Raw genomic sequence first — 16,702 nt, 5'->3', positions numbered from 1 at the left:
CCTGGCTGAGAAGTAGACCACCAACTCTGATCAAAATACTTCTTTTAGTATTTGTCTGTGTTGCAGTTCAGATGTTTAATCTCCAAAGTCATAAATGCTGTTGAGCAACTGCTAACACATCAAATGATCCAACAAATAGTCATTCAGCTGAAAGAACTAGAAAATCTGACACATACAGAATCCGAAACAACTACTGCTGGAAACTAGGACAGAACCATTGATGAAAACTTTTTTTTCCTAAATTTTATTTATTTTGTTGTCGTTGTTGAGAATATACGCATAGCAAAACATATACCAATTCAACATGTACAATTTAGTGACATTGATTACGTTCTTCGAGTTGTGCAACCATTCTCACCCTCCTTTTCTGAGTTGTTCCTTCCTCATTAACATAAACTCACTGCACCCTAAGGCTCCTTACCTAATCTTTTGTATTTCTGTTGTCAATTTGATCTCATATACATAGTTCTTAAAAGAGCATAATGCTCAAGACAGGCCTTTTTTTTTTTTTTTAACTAATTAAGCTAAACTATTACTCAGTTTTAAGATGATTTCAGGGGTTATATCTGGTTTAAGATTTAAAGATTATCTCAGGACAATAGTTTCATCTACCCTCCATGGATCCTCAAAGTCTGGAGTTCATGAGAATTTTAAATTATATTCTCTATTTTCCCCTTTTTGATCAGGGTTCTTCCATGGAATCTTTGATCAAAATATTCAGTATTGGTAGTGGGGCACCATCCAGTTCTTATGGTCACATTGCAAAGGAGCAGCTGTTCATGGAGACAATAAGCCACACAGTCCATGTCCTCTTCCTGTTCCTGACTCTCCTTCCTCTGTTGCTCCAGGTGAGTAGAAACCAACTGTTGTGCCTTGAACGGCTACTTGCAAGGTTTTAAGGCCCTAGGCACTATGAAACAAACTAGGAGATATAACAGATGCACTAAACATGTTATTAGGCCAATTAACTGGGATGTCTCATGAAACCCTAACCCTAATCCTCCAAACCAAGGAATCTAATCCCATAAGGTGTTTAGTTGTACGTAAGCAGCCTCAGAAGTTACTCTTTTTTTGTCATTGTTATAAAAATATCCAACCCACAACTTTTGCCAATAAAGCTTTTTAGAAGTCTACGACTTATTATTAACAATTGCAATAATTGGCTGTGCAACCCTACCCTTAATCAGTGTGATTTTTCCATCACCTTTAACTTCCCATTTCCCCTTCCCTCAGAATCCTTGTAACCATTAATATAAACTTTGGTCTCTGTACATTTGCCTTTTCTTGTCTTTTTATATAAGAGAGGTCATACAATATTTGTCCTTTTGTGATTGGCTTATTTCACTCAGCATAATGTCTTCAAGCTCCATCCATATATTAAGACTTCCTTTCTCCTACTGTCTGAGTAGTATTACATGGTATGTATGTACCACATTTTTTTTATCTACTTATCTTCATGAGCATTTATGTTGTTTCCACCTTTTGGCTATTGTGAATAGTGCTGTAATAAACATTGGTGTATAAGTCTCTTTTTGAGTCTCTGCTTTCAAGTCTTTTGGGTATATACCTAGGAGTGGAATTACTGGGTCCTATGGTAATTCTATTTTTAGTTTTTTGAGGAACTGCCACACTGTTTTTCACACCAGCAATGAATAAGTGTTCCAATTTCTCCATATCTTTGTCAAAGTTTGTATTTTCTGTTTTTTTTTTTTTTTTTTATCTTAGCCATTGTTATGGATTGAATTGTGTTGCCCCAAAATATGTGTCAAGTGCTCGCTTCGGCAGCACATATACTAAAATTGGAACCATACAGAGAAGATCATCATGGCCCCTGCACAAGGATGACACTTAAATTCATGAAGGGTACCATATTTTTAACTTTCACTTAAAGCACAACACAAATTAAAAAAAAAGAAATATACTAAAAAAAAATGTGTGTCAACTTGGCTAGGCCATGATTCCCAGTATTGTGTGGCTTTCCACCATTTTGTTTTCTGATGTGACTTTCCTATGTGTGGTAAATTCTACCTCTATAATGTTAACGAAGCAGAATTAAAAGCGGTTATGTTAATGAGGCAGGACTCAATCTATAAGATTAGGTTATGTTTTATATCAATCTCTTTTGAGATACGAAAGAAAGAAGCAAGCAGAGAGACAGGGGGACCTCATACCACCAAGAAAGTAGTGCCAGGAGTACACATCACTTGGACCAAGGTCCCTGTGCTGAGAAGCTCCTAGACTAGAGAAAGATTGATGACAAGGACCTTCATCCAGAGCCAACAGAGAGAGAAAGACTTCCCCTGGAGCTGGCGCCCTGAATTTAGATTTCTAGCCTCATTAACTGTGAAAGAATAAACTTCGGTTTGTTGAAGCCATCCACCTGTGGTATGTCTGTTATAGCAACACTAGATAACTAAGACAGCTATCCCAGTGGAAGTAAAATGGTATTTCCTTGTGGTTTTGGTTTGCGTCTCTTTAATGGCTGATGACACTGAACATCTTTTCATGCGTTTGGTGGCCATTCCAATGTCCTCTTTGGTAAAATCTCTATTCAAGCCATTTGCCCATTTTGTTGTTAAGTTGTTAATATTTTATATATAATTTTGTTATTAGATTTTTATCAGATATATGGTTTCTGAAGATATTCTCCCAGTCAGTAGCTTGTCTTTTTGCTTTTTTTGTAGTCTTTTGATGAACAAAAGTTTTTAATTTTTATGAAGGTCCCACTTATTTATTTTGTCATTTGCTGTTTGTGCTTTTGTTATTAGATAACCCATTGTTAAAAGCTGGGCCTGACAGCGTTGTCCCTGCATTTTCTTCTGAGAATTTTATGGTTTAATTTTCACATTTAGGTCCTTAATCCATTTTGAATTACTTTTTGTGCATGGTGTGAGCCATGGGTCTTGTTTCGTTTTTCTGCATGTGGAAATCCAATTTTCCCAACACCATTTATTGAAGAGACTCTTTTTTCCCCATCGAATGGACTTAGTACCCTTGTCAAAAATCAGCTAACCATAAATGTGTGGGTTTTTTTTTTTCTGGACTCACAATTCTATTCCATTGGTTTGTGTGTCTATTGTTGTACCAGTAACAGGCTGTTTTGACTACTGTAGCTGTATAGAATGTTTTAAAATCAGGAAGTGTGAGTCTTCCTACTTCGTTCTTGAATTTGGACTTTGCTTTAGCTGCATTGATGGAAACTTGATGTGAGGCTATCATTCCTCAAACAGAGGTGAAGATCTAGATTGATTACACAGATATTAAGGTCTGTCCTTCAGCTCAGGCTGAGGATGACCACCAGGGGAGCTGAGAATGGAAATTGTCCACCCTCGCACTCAGCATGGACAGTGAGAACCAAAACCACAAATTACACTCTTCTTTAACATGATTTTATGATACTCCTGTCTTCATTAGCAGGATTTTACTGTTCCTCTGTCTTCATTAGTGTAACTTTTTTCTTCCAGGAGTCTTCTGCCCAGCAGATGATTTGATTGTTCATTGGTTCATTATAGGAACTTCCTGAATATTCTTTGAATCCTTCACCTTGAAATCCTCATCTTGCTGTTTCTACAAATCCTGGATTATTGTACCGTGATCCTTGTTGTTGTCAATGGCCATCAAGTCTGCTTTGATTTATGGCAACCTTATGCACAAGAATGAAACATCACCTGGTCCTGCACCATTGTCACAGTCACTGGTATGCTTGAGTCTATTGTTGTGGCCACTATGTATTTTGAGTGCCTTCCAACTTATAGGCTCATCTTTTGGCACTATCTCAGACAATATTTTGTTGTGATCTACTTTTTTTTTTATAGGGTTTTCATTGGCTAATTTTCAGAAGTAGATTGCTAGGCCTTTTTCCTATTCTGTCTTAGTCAGGAAGCTCTGCTGAAATATGTTCACTCTGGGTGATCCTGCTGGTATTTGAAATACTGGTGGCATAGCTTCCAGCATTATGGCAACATACAAGCTGCCAAAAATGACAGACAGATGGGTGGTGGACTGTGATCCTTACCCAATCCTAATCAAGCCCTTGATTTGGAAGACCTGCTGTAAATCAAACTTCCAGTTCTCAGTAAATTCTGACTTTACCTTCTCTCCTCCAAGACACTGCTAAAGCTTTGTGAGGTGGTGTTTTCCCTTACTGCAGTAAGTGAGGAACTCAGCTTTGTCTTATCCAGAGGTTGTGTTGGGGATATTTGAGGAGCCAGCTTTTGACAGATGTTAAAACTGGTTTATAAAAGCAGAGACTTTCATAGATTAGAAATACTGAAATGAATTTGCAGATGACTGCAAAACTGGCATTTTTGGGGGGGAAGGGGAGGTCATCCCTCCACCAGACAGAATTTATTTGCATGTGTATAGACAAAAATTACTTGCACTGCTATTAGTTAAGGTACAATGTATAGGTTGTAAAAGTCCTCAAAGGCAATGGAAGTTTCAAAGCCCACAGAACCAGAATCAGATGATGTAGAAGGGTGTGCTCTAGACAATGCATAGTATCCCATTGAGACACAAGATTTTTCCTGAACTACTAGGTGTAGGGTGTTTACTGCAGATCCATGGTATTTCCCAAACATTATTGCATTTTGTCTTTACCATATCATGCAAATGAATATCACAACTTCCTTTTGTTGAAATTTGGAAACGAAGACTCACTGAGGTTTTTCAAAAACCACACAAATGTTTAAGTAGCATGTGTAACATATATTTGGTTAGTGAAAACATATACTGAGAGGAAAAATTGTGCAAATCTTAGAAATTTCAAAGAGAAGAAGATATTATGGTTATTGTATGGAATACTGGGTGTTATCCAGTGCACACTTTTGAGTTCTTCGATTTTATACTGGTCAGCACTTTTCATTGTCTTTGAGCTATTTGACAACTCCATAAGTTGAAGACAACTGGTAGTCATGGAAAGGGTTCTTGTCTACAGTCATGCAAGTGAATTTTGTTTGGTGGAGGAAGCCAGTTTTGCATCTATTACCAAATTCATTTTAGCATTGCTGAGAATTTCTGATTGCCTACTTATGTGTCTGCTCTTTGAATTTTCCTTTGAACCAGTTTAACACTGTAGAGTTCTCTCATTAACTGATGAACTAAATACAATCTTTGATAGGTGTTCATTTTATGTTTATATGAGAGTCATGATTTTACTCCTTAAAAAATATCTTTTAACAGAAGAAATGGCTTAGTCTTTCATTTAGTAGCTCTGCGGCCACTTAATGTTTTAGGCCACAAAGGAGAAGATTAGTGGCTCATCTAAGACTCTCTCTACTCTGGAATTATTAGATTTTATGACTACATACCTGACATTCCTAGAGTTGCATGTTAAGCCTTCTGTTGTTTGCTTTCTAGAGCTACCTCATTGCACAGGCTGTCTGTTAAATAGAGTCTGAGCAATTAGGCCTAGCAAACATCTTCCTGACTAAGATGCCAGCACAAATACCTAACAGCAACAAGCGATAGAAAATAAATAGGAGCCAATTAATGGGAACTAATTTGGTGTTACAATGGAAACAGGGTTAGCTGCATACATTCTACCTCCAGTTAAATGTGACTTATCTCCAGAGATATTTGAATTTCAGATACAATTAACTTTAACCATTTGAGTCCTTGGAAGTTTTACAAATGTCACTATAGTTCTCATAAAGCCATCTAGATCCTCGCATGTGTCCCTTGGGTCCTTTTGAGCTTGTAACTCCTACTTCAGTATTCTGAGGCTTGTACCATTAATTACTCAGTAGAGTATATTGAAGTTGGAATTATCAGGTTCAAAGCATCAAACAACTCCGATGTATTTAAAAGATAGAGTATTAGGACCCTCTTGCCTGCAGGTGATAGAAAACTCAACTCACACTAGTTTAAGGAATAACAGACTTTATTAATTAGTTCACATGACAAAAGTCCAGTGACAGGTTGAGTCTGGTTATAGCTAGACTCAGGGACTTCAAAAAAATGTCATCAAGACCTGATCTTTCTCCTCCTTCTGGTTCTGCTTCCTCTGCGTCTACTCTGTTCTAAGAGGCCTTCTCCCCTTGGGCCTCAGGCTGCTCCTGCTCTCAACATTTCTTCCCCAAGACCACTGGAAAACAGAGTGCCTTGTTTCTGATTGTTCCAACAGAAGTCTCAGGATTACCTATTACTGGGTGGAATTAATAGACCCCTCACTGAACTAATCACCATGCCCAGGAGGATATGATGTTTTGGTTGGCCAGGCTTTGGTCACATGTCTAATATTGTTGGCAGAGGTGGATATCTACTTCTGTGTCTCCCAAAGCACAAAGAGTGAGAGTGGGGGAGGGGAGGCTGCCCAGAGGAAAAGTGGGGGACTTGGCAGCTGGACAGCTCAAAACATCACATAGGCCATGTTGATCAAAGCCCTCTTGTTCAAAACCCTTGTCAAGTGGCAGTACTTCTGGAGGACTCTGTCTGTGAAACAGCTGTATTGTTCATTGGTATCTAAAAACATCTATTCATTCTATCAATAAATATTCGTTGAGAAGTTTCTATGAGCCAGGCCATAAACTAAACGTTGGGGATACAGAAATAAAAACCATCGCATATAATAAAGAATTTGATCTCAGCCTACAGAGAGGTCTGGCCATTGTCCCTGGATCCTGGGAGGTAGTCTCTGAACCATACAATATAATCTATTTGCTTTTGCCCTGCATTGTCCAAGTTTCTGTTTCACCCAGCACATCTGTAGTGTCTCTCTTTCATTAGTAATTATCTGTAGTCCATTGTGAAATTGTCATGGTGAAATACTTCTGACAGTGTCATTTTTGATCTGTCAGTTATGACCCACACCATCTGTTCACATTATAGGGAGTGAGTTGATACAACATCACCAATTTGCCTAGCAAATCACTCCATTCCATTCCAAGGTGTCATGCACTTTGAACATTTTTCTCCAAGTGTTTATCAGTAGCATTAAAGAATGCAGGATCATTATATGAAAACAAAATCCATTAGAAGGAATTCCAGTGTTTGGATGTTTCACTATTGGATAAGGGATTGCTTCAGATACTCACAGACTGGTTAGAGCTAGGAATGAAGGGGACCCTGCAATTCTCTAATAGGAGCCCATAAGCTAGGCTGATGACTAGGGTAGGCTTCCCTGAAGGAATTGGAGATAATGTCTGAAGGATGAAGAGGAATGAATCAAGTGAAGGGTGTGGATAGAGGGCTAGCGTGAACAATTTCTTGTGATGGGAGAGGGCAAGGTTGTTCGAAGAAGAAGATGATGTTGCTATTTGGGAATATGCCTGATGCTATGCTAAACGATTTAATCAGGTCATTTAATACTTACAATAGTTCTGTAAAGTGTGAATTATTATTACCATTTTCCAGATGAGGAAATGGACACAAATATACCCCCCCTTCCCCACACACATACATACAGATTAAGTAAATTGCTCAAAGTCACACACACCAAACCAGGATTCAAATGCAGGTGTTTGACTTCAGAGGTCCTGATCTTCACTGTTACATTACAGGGATTTCTGAAAAACAACACTGTGGCTGAGCTCAAGATCTAGGGGCAGAATGGTATAAGATAAGGCTGAAAAAGTACGTGGGGGCCAGGTGATGGGAGAGTCTTATAAGCCAAGACGAGAGCTGGGCCATGTGAGGAGAGTGAAGGGTTTTAGCAAGGCCATGATGTTTCTTGATTATATTTAAAGAAAATCACTGTAGCAGCTGGGCTGAGAATACACTGTAGAGGGCAAGACTTGCACCAGGGAAATTGGTTAGGAGGCTACTGCAATAGTACAGGTGAGAGCTGAGGGCAGCTTGGACTAAGGTGGTGGCAGGAAAAATAGAAATAAATAGATGGACTTGAGATATTTAGGATATAAACTTGCCTGGATTTGGTGAGTGATTGATTATGGGGGCAAAGTAGAGGGAGTTGTCATTGATGATATCCAGGCAGTTAGTGTATGGAACTGGATGGATACTGGTACTGTCCACCGAGTTGGAGACACAAGACGTTGGTGGGGGGGTGGGTGGGTAGGGGGCAGGTAGGTTTGAGAGGATAAGATGTTGAATTCAGTCAGGGATCTGTTGAGTTTAGGTGCTTCTGAGATGTAACATTGTCAGTTGTAGGTACTTGTCTGGAACTCAGAGAGAGGCCATAGAGCTTAGATACACATTTGGGTCCTATCAATTTAGAGATGTCACCAAACCCTGGAGCATAGATGTGATTGCCTCAAGAGAGAATATAGAGGGAGAAGGAAAGAGGGTTAAGGGCAAAGTCTTGAAGGACTCTACCATTTAATGGCTAGGCAGAGGTGGATGAGCCTACAAAGTAGAATGAGAAGAAGAGGCCAGAGTGGTAGAAGGAATACCAGGAGAATGTGGTCCAATGGAAGCCAATAGAAGAGCACATTTCAAGATGGAGGGAGCAATGCCTACAAATTACTAAAGAAGTGTTAGACTCAAAGTAATATTAATTATTGCTGATTTAAGGCTAATATTATAAATTTATTTTAGTTTTCCTCAACTGAACTTGAAGCAGAACTCCAGGCTGAATGCTAACTTTATAGACAGTTCAGTCAGACAAATATATATTTAGTTGGCAGAGCAATTTTTTGGACTCATTTTCCTTTTTTTGATGGAAAGAATCCAAATAGCTTAATCACTTGAATCTTCCCAGCTAACATTTAATTTTCATGTAGTAAGTTAATTTATCCTTTAACCCTAGAGTGAACAAAATATAGTCCTCAATCTTGACTTCATAGCTACATTTTAGGAATAACCCTCTTCTTTTAGTGTCTTTGTGGCAGAATGATATTTATTACAAGTAAGAAGATAAGTTTAGAATATATAAAAATAAAAACAATAAAAACGAACCACTAATCTGTACCAATATCAGTGGACTCAGAAAAAGACTTAACAGCACGTTCCTTTTGAGATAACATACAGGCAAAAATTCTTTGGAAAAATACCACCCTGCTGCATTTACCAAATGAAATTACTTGTCACCCGGTGGCTTGAAAATTGTTCTGTCTTAGCCAAAGGACTCTTCCTCTTTAGAAGTCCATTCGACATTTCCTACCTTTTACTGTAGTGTTTTCCTGGATGTGGAGGGAGCAGAGGAGGGTGAAGAACATTCTGGCTGGAGCAATGCTGGGAGCCGAGGTAGACATGGCATGTGTGAAGGCAAAATCTAGATCTGTCTTACGGGGTCAGAGGGTTCATGTAGGGAGTGGTAGGGCAGAAAGTTGGGAGGGTTGGGTCAAAATCTGGAGGACCTTGAATATCAAGTTCAAAACCTCCCAATGGAGACAGTGGTATCTGTCCCAAAACAGAAAACTCCATTCTCTACTTCTGTAGCTGTGATTCATCCTTGGTTTCCAATGCAATGCAGAAGTAGTTATTTGTGTTCCCTCTGGGCTAATTTGGGAGTTTCTCTGGATTGAGGTCAGATTTTCATAAATCAACCTGGAATTCCTTGGCTAGGAACTGGGAAAAGTAGCTCAGGTAAAGAGCAGCTCGATCTGGGGTCTCCTGCTGCTGCAAGCCCTGTGGGGTCTACCCCCAACATCCTCAACCTTCACATCACGCAGTGTGGCCTGGATTAAATGGGCCACAATGGCAAAGTCCCCTGGAGCCTGTGGGTGTTTTTGTTTTCCCCCCTTCTTTCAGCTCAGGGAAGCTCTGGAGAGCTGCGTTCCTTCTGTTTTTATTAAGTTCCTCTGGTTTGGGGAGTGAAAGCGAAGGGGATCAGGGAGGGGGTTGCAGGGGAGATAGGCTTCAAGGCTGGGGTTTATAAGAACATCCTTCCAGTGGGTGATGTCTGCATGAGGTAGAGGTATGGTTTCAATTCTGCTCTGGCAAGGCGGGCCAGTCCATGTTGCCAGCACATAGTTCTCTTTCAAGTCTCACACTGATTTGAGAGTTTGTAGACAACTTTGTTCTTTGGGTCTCTGCCATGTGTCCTGAAGAAACAACTCCCTTTGGCTTCACGTTTTCTCTCTCACCCTCCCTGCCCCCAACCAAACTTAGGGAATAAAAACTGTTTTCTTAACAAATACCACCCCTACGTAAACCCAAAAAGGACCTAAGCAACTGTATTTTGGGACCAGTTGTAGTCTTTACACATCTTCATGACTTCCTTCCTATTGATCACGTAAGAACGTCTTCTGTTTTGTGCTACCCCATAGATCTTCTGTGGGGAGAAGGTCGCAGTACACTCAGATGTCAGGTCTGGAGGAGTGGTTTTCTTTTTTATTGTTTTATTTTTCGTCTTTTAACTACTAATCCTGTAATTGCCACCACTTTTTCTGATAGACCAAAGAAAGAACAAACAAAACAAAAAACCATGTTTATGTTTCATTTTATTCCCCCAAGTGCCCTTTATTATTAATTAAAATGGTAAACACAGCCCCTGTAGGATCTGATTTACCTGTTCCGTAGCTCTAGTGGTGTGGAAAGGAAGGGAAAAAGGGCAATGGATCTTGTCCCTACATCAGCACATCCTCGACTAGCAGGAGGAAACTGGGTAGAATGCAAGTCTGATCATGTAACCCATTAGCTTAAAACAGAGGCTGGCAACTTTTCCTGTAAAGGGTCAGAGAGTATTTTAGACGTTGCAGGCCATGGAGTCTCTGTCACAGCTACTCAACTTTGCCATTGTAGCATGAAAGAAGCCACAGATAATATATAACATAAGTGAATGGATGTTGTTGTGTTCCAATAAAACTTTATTTATAAAAGTAGGTGGCTGGCTGAATTTGGATTGAGGGCTATATTTTCCCAACCCTTGGCTTAAAACCTTTTAGTATTTTTAGTGTGGCCTTTGATTGAATTCCAAACTCTGAGCAAGGTGTGAAGAACCCAGCATGTTTTGCCCCCCCCACTTTTGGTGCACTTTCCCTCAGGAGCGCTGTGCCAGCCACACTGATTTTGCTTCTGTTCCTCAAACTTGCCTTGTTCCCTCCCACCTCGGGGTGTTCACACAATTGTTCCTTCTGCCCTAAACCGTTGTCCATTCCCTTCTCTTCACCTGCACACATTTTATGTCCAACTTTCCCTTCAGATCTTGGCTTAATCTTCTCTTCCTATATAGTCCTAACCCCTTGAAAACTCAGGGATGAGTTTCAACCCCTTGAAAGCTCCCAGGTGATTCTATTTTGCATTGAGATTGTGAATCACAGGCCTAAAGCCCAAAAACAAAAGCCAAAACCTGTTGCCATTGAGTCTATTCCAATTCATAGTGACCTTATAGGACAGAGTAGAACTGCCCCATAGGGTTTCCAAAGAGCAGTTGGTGGATTTTAACTGTGACTTTCTGGTTAACCACTATGCCACCAAGGCTCCACTTCTCAAATTTCAATATCCACAAAACTCGTCTGTGTTAACATACTAGTTTTGGTTAAAATGCTGATTCTGATTCAGTGGGTCTGGTGTGGGACTTGAGATTCCGCATTTCTAACAGGTTTCCAGGTGATGTTGATTGGTGCTGATGCTGCTTGTTCCTAAAGAAACAAGCTCTGGGCTGAGAGTCAGGTAATTTTTTTTCCACTTGTGATTCGTCCCTGAATTGGTGATAGACTAGGCCTATCTTTTGATCTTTCTTTCTGCCTTTTTAAATAATCTTCTATTCATTTGTTCATATATTCATTCATTCAGCATTCAATAGCTGATCATCCAATAACAGCTGATACTAATTTTTTTTGGTACTTTAGATGAAAGTTAACAGAACAAACTAGCTTCTCATTAAACAGTTAGTACACATATTGTTTTATGACATTGGTTAACAACCCCACGACATGTCAACACTCTCCATTCTCGACCTTGGGTTCCCTGATACCAGCTTTCCTGTCCCCTCCTGCCTTCTAGTCCTTGTCCCTGGGCTGGTGTGCCCCTTTAGTCTTGTTTTGTTTTATGGGCCTGCCTAATCTTTGGATGAAGGGTGTCACTCAGGAGTGACTTCATTACTGAGCTAAAAGAGTGTCTGGGGCCCATACTCTTGGGGTTTCTGCAGTCTCTGTCAGGCCAGTAAGTCTGGCCTTTTTTTTTTTTGTAAGTTAGGATTTTTTCCTACATTTTTCTCCAGCTCTATCTAGGGCCCTCTATCATGATCCCTGTTAGAGCAGTCGGTGGTGGTAGCTGGGTACCATCTAGTTGTATTGGACTCAGCCTGGTAGAGGCTATGGTAGTTGTGGTCCTTTAGTCCTTTGGACTAATCTTTACCTTGTATCTTTATTTTTCTTCATTCTCCCTTGCTCCCAAAGGTGTGAGACCAGTGGAGTGGTACTAATTTCTTAAGCCCTTGTTTTATCCTGGTTACAAAAGCAATAGCTATTCTTGCCTTTTGGGTTTGGTTTAGATATCACTTCCTATGGAAAGCCTTCCATTACTCTTAGAGACTGCCCTCAGGTGTGTACACATAATACCTTGCGTCTCCTCATTAATGCACTCATCACATTGTATGGTAATTGTTCAAGGCCACTGCTACCCCATTTGATGGGTTTGTGTGAATTTAAAAAAGGCATCCCCTTTTTAAGACACTATGCTTCCATCTGCAGGGAAACTGTCAGACCAAATATATAAGTCTGATGCACATGATGGGACCATGACCTTGAGGTTGTACAGGGCAATTTGTCTTTGTACTTGTCCCATAGGTACTTGTACCATTGTATGTGGTAAGTGTGCAAAAACATGTATGAATGAATGTTCAATGTAGAAAATATTGAAAAGCAAAAAAAAATAAAAACACTGAAAGTGAAAAAAAAAAATCATGTGCAGTCCTCTTACACAGAGAAACCCGTTGCCAATATTTTGATTTGATTCCTTTAGTCTTTTTTCCTTTCATAAATATTTGTGTCATTCTTATCTACATTTGCATCCATAGCTGTAACTTCTTCTCTCCTTCTTTTGAAGGAAAATAGAGGCATTTACTGACATTGTGTAAAGTGCTTGGAAAGATCCAGTGTAATAGGCCCTATTCTTGCTCCTGGGAGCCTAGTGAGAGAGATGGAGTCATGGCTGACAAGGCACAAATTCATGCCTCAAATTTTGAGATTTAACTTGGCATCTTCAGTGTGAAGTGGGGAGAACAGTTGGTCTTAACCCTGCCCGTAATGGTGGGACAGACCTCAGTGGACCTGACCTGATGCTGCCCTTACTGAGACCTTCTGGCAGGCCATATAGTTCTCCACCTTATAAAGGTAATACTTTCCTGAAAATCCCTTGTTATGGTTGTTGGGCTCTGCTGAGTCAATTCCTATTCATAGTGACCCCATGCGACAGGGTAGAACTTCCTCATAGGGTTTCCTAGGTTATAATCTTTACAGAAGCAGATTGCCTGGTCTTACTCCTGCAGAAGGGGTCAGCGGGTTAGAACTGCCAGCCTTTCAGTTAGTAGCCGAGTGCTTAACTATTTTGCCACCAGGTTTCCTTGAAAATTCCTTGTTGTTGTTAGGTCTTATCAAGTCAGTTCTCACTCATAGTGACCTTGTGTACAATAGAATGAAACACCGTCTGGTCCTGCGCCATCCTCACAATTGTTGCTATGTTTGAGCCCATTGTTGCAGCCACTGTGTCAATCCACCTTGTTGAGGGTTTTCCTATTTTTTGATGACCATCTGCTTTATCAAGCATGATGTCATTCTCCAGGGACTGGTCCCTCCTGATAACATGTCCAAAGTACTGTGAGATGAAGTCTCTCTATCCTTGAATCCGAGCATTCTGGCTGAAAATCCCTTATGATAGAGAAAATCCTCCTAAATTGAAACATATTATTAATTTCAGGAGGAAAATCTTTTACATCTCAAGCCCTCAAACTAACCCCCATTCTGCTGAATAAAAGAGCCTTGATGGCACTGTGGTAAAAACATTTGGCTGCTAACTGAAAGGTCCGTGGTTGGAAACCACCAACTGCTCCAAGGGAGAAAGATGTGACAGTCAGCTTCCATAAAGATTTACAGCCTTGGAAACCCTATGGGACAATTCTACTCTTCCTTATAGGGTCACTGTGAGTCAGAATCGACTTGATAGCAGTGGGTTTGGTTTTTGGTTTGCTGAATAAAAAACAACAGCAACAACAACAAAAAACTCCACAAAATCTCATTAAGATGGACACAGTTACTTTAATTGTAAACCTAGCCTGCTCATTAATCTAATACACAAAGCACAAATAAGACTCTGTTTTCTCATTAAAAATTATGAAACTACATTTTTAAATAATTCAAATTTTAGTACAAAAAAAACCCAAACAAAACAGTCAAGACAGCAACAATCAATTAAAGCAAAATAAATGATATTACACTCTCTGAAGAGGCTGATCTCACTGGCTGTAATGCACAAGGTGGTGTGTTTTGTAAATAAGTAAACCACCAGGACCCTGAGAGGAAAACTTGGTGAAACATGAGCTAACTGTATAAATGTAAAAACGACCCATGGTGACTCTGAACTATGGCGCTTGTAGCCTGTGATGTGTGCAAAAGATAAATGGATCCTCAATAAATATGTTGAATGAATGAATTTATTTATTAAGGCTAAGGTAAGATGTGATGGCAGTGGGTTTTTGGGAAGGTAAGATGGCTCTTTTTATCTTTTAGGTTGATCAAACATTTTCTCTTTTGTCATGGATTAAATTATGTTCCCCCCCAAAATGTGTCTATCAATTGGGCTGGGCCGTGATTCCCGCTATAGTGTGATTTTCCTGTATGTGGTAAATCCTGCCTCTATGACGTTAATGAGGGAGGATGGGCGGCAGTTGTATTAGTAAGGCAGGACTCAACCTACAAGATTGGACTGTGTCTTGAAGCAATCTCTTGAGATATAAAAGAGAGAAGGGAGCAGAGAGACAGGGGGACCTCATACCTCCACGAAAACAGCACTGGGAGCAGAGTGTGTCTTTAGACCCAGGGTTTCTGAGCACAGAAGCTCCTATTCCGGGAGAACATTGATGAGAAGGCCAAAAGAGAGAGAATACCTTTCCCCTGGGGCTGAAGCCCTGAATTTGGACTTTTAGCTTCCTTTACTGAGGGAAAATAAATTTCTCTTTGTTAAAGCCATTCACATTTGGTATTTCTGTTATAGCAGCCCTAGATGACTAAGACATCCCTTAATCAAGAAGGAGTCTGGGGAGAGGGTGGAAGCAAGAGAGGGGAAGTAGGAGACACTGGTTAGAAGTAGATTGAAGGCTGGGATTCCCCTTTAATCATTACCACTGGGTGGTGTTGTCAGGTGCTGTTGAGTAGATTTTAACTCATAGTGACCCTAAGTGACAGAGTAGAACTGCCCCACAGGGTTTCCTAAGGAAGATCAAAGAAGAAGAGATGCATTTGAATTATGGTGTTGGCGAAGAGTATCAAATATACCATGGACCGCCAGAGGAATGAAAAAATCCATCTTGGAAGAGGTTCAGCCAGAATGCTCCTTAGAAGAGAGGGTTAGCGAAAAAGAGGAAGACCCTCAACGAGATGGACTGACGCTGTGGCTGCGACAATGGGTCAAACATAGCAATGATTGTGAGGATAGCAGGACTGAACAGTGTTTCATTTAGGTGTCCACGGGGTTGCTGTGAGTCAGAACCAACTCGATGGCACCTAAAAACAACAACAACGATCTTCGCAGAAGCAGTTCACCAACCAAGCTCTTCACCGTTGCACCACCAGGGCTCCTACCTCTGGTTGGTACAATGGTAGCACTCAAAGACAGCTTATTACCAGAAGCTCTACTGGGAGCACTAAGGTTTTATCCTGACGCCAGAAAGAGGGGATTTCCACCAGGATTCTGAAGGAGGGAGAAAGACAAAATTGTAATTCTAGCTTTTGCCAGGAAGGAGAAGAATGAGAAGGTGAGATGAGGCACATTTGTTCTGAGTGGCTGGGAGTTGGGGAGTGGGAATGACTGGGATTTAGGTGGTGGGAGAGGTGGCACCCCAGGTACTCTGTCCTTTTCCCATCTCTTATCTCTGGAATATCCCATCTGGGACCATTTGGATCCCTGTAGAACAATGTGAGGAGATTTGCACAGAATGGTATCTCTGCACTTTGCCAAATAATTGCTAAGCCCCAGGGGGCTGGCCCAGCTTCGTTTTTGACATGGGCTTTCATTTGTAGGCAGAGAAGGAAAGCTCCTCAGTGGCTCTGCATCCCTATCTATGGAGTGAAGTACCAAAGCACCTGAGGCTGGCTGTGCCAGAGGCAGGACGCCAAGTCTAGGGCTGCTCAGTGGCCAACTCAAGTTCAGAAGGTATTGCTGGGATGTTGTTGTTCAGCCAGGAATCACTAACCTGACTTCCTTAGAGGTCTGGGTAGCTCACCTGGAGAAAGCCTTTTCCCTGGGCATGGTGTTAAAGCACCATTTTGAAAAGTTAAAAAAACATGTTTCTTAAAAAAAAAAACAAAAACTCATGGAAGTACAAAAATAACAGGCCAAAGATTTTATTCAGCGCATTAATTAACTAGTTGCCATCAAGTGAATTCTGACTTGACTCATGGTGACCACATGTATACTCCATAAGTTTTTCAATGGCTGATTTATCAGATGTAGATTGCCAGGCCTTTCTTCCAAGGGTCTTCTGAGTGAACTTGAACCTCCAACATTTTGGTTAGCAGCTGAGCATGTTAACCATTTGCACCACCCAGGAGCTTCCATCAGTTAATTAGAGAACCAGTAATATGTGGAAACCTACACAAAGAGCATTTGAGAAGCTCGCTCCCTCTCTTTCTATGTATATGTGTGT

The 16,702-nt window shown here is 40.5% G+C and overlaps 1 long non-coding RNA gene and 1 other non-coding gene across 2 annotated transcripts in view; both read left to right on the top strand.

Annotated features, from left to right (window-relative positions):
* Positions 1-504: 504 nt before the first annotated feature.
* Positions 505-16,702, top strand: part of LOC135231172 (uncharacterized) — a 29,423-nt gene continuing 13,225 nt past the window's right edge. Inside the window, exon 1 of the long non-coding RNA XR_010321712.1 lies at positions 505-848. This is a non-coding gene — a long non-coding RNA (uncharacterized LOC135231172). The remainder of the gene's footprint in view (positions 849-16,702) is intronic.
* LOC111748450 (U6 spliceosomal RNA) lies at positions 1,770-1,876 on the top strand. The gene has a single exon (XR_002784167.1). It is a non-coding gene; the product is annotated as a U6 spliceosomal RNA (small nuclear RNA).

This window comes from Loxodonta africana, chromosome 4 (genome assembly GCF_030014295.1).
Source record: "Loxodonta africana isolate mLoxAfr1 chromosome 4, mLoxAfr1.hap2, whole genome shotgun sequence".
Classification (NCBI taxonomy): domain Eukaryota; kingdom Metazoa; phylum Chordata; class Mammalia; order Proboscidea; family Elephantidae; genus Loxodonta; species Loxodonta africana.
Note: the sequence above shows the minus strand (reverse complement) of the source record. Positions and strands in the feature narration are given on the sequence as shown.